We start from the raw sequence: 4,208 nt of genomic DNA on the forward strand, positions 1-4,208 counted from the left end.
GTGGTGACGTCGTGCGACGTAACGACGTGTTATATAACTATATATAAAATAAAATACAGTTGTATTTGTCACAGGCGCTGAATAGAACAGGTGTAGACCTTACAGTGAAATTATTACTTACAAGCCCTTAACCAACAAAGCGGTTTTAAGAAAAATAAGTGTTAAGTAAAAAATAAATAAAAATAACAAATAATTAAAGAACAGCAGTAAACAGTAGCGAGGCTAGATACATGGGGTACCGGTATAGAGTCAATGTGTAGGGGCACATGTTAGTCGAGGTAATTGAGGTAATATGTACATGTAGGTAGAGTTAAAGTAAAGATGCATAGATAATAAACAGAGAGTAGCAGCGGTGTAAAAGAGGGGGATGGGGGGCTGACAATGCAAATACTCTGGGTAGCCATTTGATTAGCAGTTCAGAAGTCTTATGGCTTGGGGGTGGAAGCTGTTAAGAAGCCTTTTGGACCTATACTTGGCGCTCCAGTACTGCTTGCAGTGCGGTAGCAGAGAGAGACTGACAAACAGCTTCTATCTCAAGGCCATCAGACAGCTAAACAGCAATCACTGACTCAGAGGCTGCTGCCTACACTGAGACCCAATGACTGCCCACTTTAATAAATGGATCACTAGTCACTTTATACAATGCCACTCTAAATAATGTCACTTTAATAATGTTTACATATCTTACATTACTCATATCACATATATATATATATACTGTAATTTATACCATCTATTGCACCTTGCCTATGCCGCTCGGTCATCGCTCATCCATATACTTACATGTACATATTCTCATTCACCCCTTTAGATTTATGTGTATTAGGTAGTTGTTGGGGAATTGTTAGATTACTTGTTAGATATTACTGCACAGTCGGAACTAGAAGCACAAGCATTTCACTACACTCGCATTAACATCTGCTAACCATGTGTATGTGACAAATAACATTTGATTTGATTTGATTTGAGAGAGCAGTCTATGACTAAGGTGGCTGGAGTCTTTGAAAATGTTTAGGGCCTTCCTCTGACACTGCCTGGTATAGAGGTCCTGGATGGCAGGAAGCTTGGCACCAGTGATGTACTGGGCCGTACGCAACTACCCTCTGTAGTGCCTTGCTGTTAGAGGCCGAGCAGTTGCCATACCAGGCAGTGATGCAACCAGTCAACATGCTCTCGATGGTGCAGCTGTAGAACTTTTTAAGGATCTGAGGTCCCATGCCAAATCTTTTCAGTCTCCTGAGGGGGAATAGGCTTTGTCGTGCCCTCTTCACGACTGTCTTGGTGTGTTTGGACCATGATAGTTTGTTGGTGATGTGGACACCAAGGAACTTGAAGCACTCAACCTGCTCCACTACAGCCCCTTTTCCTGTAGTCCACAATCATCTCCTTTGTCTTGATCACGTCGAGGGAGAGGTTGTTATCCTGGCACCACACGGTCAGGTGTCTGACCTTATCCCTATAGGCTGTCTCATCGTTGTCGGTGATCAGGCCTACTATTGTTGTGTCGGCGGGAAACTTAATGGTGGTGTTGGAGTCGTGCCTGGCCATGCAGTCATGAGTGAACAGGGAGTACAGCAAGGGACTGTGCACACACCCCTGAGGGGCCCCTGTGTTGAGGCTCAGCGTGGCATATGTGTTGTTACCTACCCTTACCACCTGGGGGCGGCCCATCAGGAAGTCCAGGATCCAGTTGCAGAGGGAGGTGTTTAGTCCCAGGGTCCTTAGCTTAGTGATGAGCTTTGAGGCCCCTATGGTGTTGAACGCTGAGCTGTAGTCAATGAATAGCATTCTCACATAGGTGTTCCTTTTGTCCAGGTGGGAAAGGGCAGTGTGGAGTGCAATAGAAATTGCATCATCTGTGAATCTGTTGGGGCAGTATGCAAATTGGAGTGGGTCTTGGGTTTCTGGGATAATGGTGTTGATGTGAGCCATGACCAGCCTTTCAAAGCACTTCATGGCTACAGACGTGAGTGCTACGGGGCGGTAGTCATTTAGGCAGGTTACCTAAGTGCTCTTGGGCACAGGGACTATGGTGGTCTGCTTGAAACATGTTGGTATTACAGACTCAGTAATGGTCAGCACATGCTCGGAGTACCCATCCTGGTTCTCCGTCTGGCCCTGCGGCCTTGTTAATATCAACCTGTTTAAAGGTCTTACTCACATCAGCTACGGAGAGCGTGATCACACAGTCGTCCGAAACAGCTGATGCTCTCATGCATGCTTCAGTGTTGCTTGCCTCTAAGCGAGCATAGAAGTAATTTAGCTCCTCTGGTAGGTTCATGTCCCTGTGCAGTTCGCGGCTGTGCTTCACTTTATAGTCTGTAATAGTTTGCAAGCCCTACCACATCCGAGGAGTGTCGGAGCCGGTGTAATACGATTCAATCTTAGTCCTGTATTGATGCTTTGCCTGTTTGATGGTTTGTCGGAGGGCATAGCAGGATTTCTTATAAGCTTCCGGGTTAGAGTCCCGCTCCTTGAAAGCGTCAGCTCTACACTTCAGCTCAGTGTGAATGTTGCTGTAATCCATGGCTTCTGGTTGGGGTATATACGTACAGTCACTGTGGAGACGACGTCATCAATGCACTTATTGATACAGCCAGTGACTGATGTGGTGTACTCCTCAATGCCATCTGAAGAATCACGAAACATATTCCAGTCTGTGCTAGCAAAACAGTCCTCTAGCTTGTCATCTGACCACTTCTTTATTGACCAAGTCATTGGTGCTTCCTGTTTTCGTTTTTGCTTGTAAGCAGAAATCAGGAGGATAGAATTATAGTCAGATTTGCCAAATGGAGGGCGAGGGAGAGCTTTGTACGTGTCTCTGTGTGCGGAGTAAAGTTGGTCTAGAGTTTTTTTCCTCTGGTTGCACATTTAACATGCTGGTAGAAATTAGGTACAACGGATTTAAGTTTTCCTGCATTAAAGTCCCTGGCTGTTTGCTTATGGCCGTATATAGCTCATTGAGTGCCGTCTTAGTGCCAGCATCAGTTTGTGGTGGTAAATGGACCGCTATGAAGAATATAGATGAAAACTCTCTTGGTAAATAGTGTGGTCTACAGCTTATCATGAGATACTCTACCTTAGGCGAGCAAAACCTCGAGACTTCCTTACTATTCGATTTCTTGCACCAGCAGTTGTTTAAAAATATACACAGACCGCCACCTCTTGTCTTACCGGAGGCGGTTGTTCTATCGTGCCAATGCAGCTTAAAACCTTTCCAGCTGTATGTTATCCATGTTGTTGTTCAGCCACAACTCGGTGAAACATTTCTAGATATTACAGTTTTTAATGTCCCGTTGGTAGGATATTTGTGATCGTAGGTCATCTATTTTATTATCCAATGATTGTACGTTGGCTAGTAATTCTGATGGTAGAGGCAGATTACCCACTCGCCGTCGGATCCTTACAAGGCAGCCCGACCTACATCCCCGATATCTCTGTCTCTTTCTCATGCGAATCACTGGGATTTTGGCCTTGTCGGGTGTCTGAAGTAAATCTTTCATGTCCGACTCTTTAAAGAAAAAACCTTCTTTCAGTACGAGGTGAGTAATCGCTGTCCTGATATCTAGAAGCTCTTTTCAGTCATAAGAGACAGTGGCAGAAACATTATGTACAAAATAAGTTACAAATAACGCAAAAAAACACACACAGTAGCACAATTGGTTAGGAAACCGTAAAATGGCAGCCATCTCCTCCGGCGTCATTGGTTGACCATATATACAGTATATATCTTTTTTCAGATCTCTCCAGAGATGCTCCATCGGGTTCAAGTCTGGGCTCTGGCTGGGCCACTCAAGGACATTCAGAGACTTGTCCCGAAGCCACTCCTGCATTGTCTTGACTGTGTGCTTAGGGTTGCTGTCCTGTTGGAAGGTAAACCTTCGCCCCAGTCTGAGGTCCTGAGCACTCTGGAGCAGGTTTTCATCAAGGATCTCTCTGTACTTTGCCCTTTTCATATTTCCCTCAATCGTGACAGGTTACCCAGTCCCTGCCACTGAAAAACATCCCCACCATAGGGATGGTGCCAGGTTTTCTCCAGACGTGATGCTTGGCAATCAGGCCAAAGAGTTACATCTTGGTTTCATCAGACCAGATAATCTTGATTCTCATGGTCTGAGAGTCCTTTAGGTGCCTTTTGGCAAACTCCAAGTGGACTGTCATGTGCCTTTTGCTGAGGAGTGGCTTCCGTTTGCCACTCTACCATAAAG

The sequence above is a fragment of the Salmo trutta genome, chromosome 5, assembly GCF_901001165.1.
Source record: "Salmo trutta chromosome 5, fSalTru1.1, whole genome shotgun sequence".
Classification (NCBI taxonomy): Eukaryota; Metazoa; Chordata; class Actinopteri; order Salmoniformes; family Salmonidae; genus Salmo; species Salmo trutta.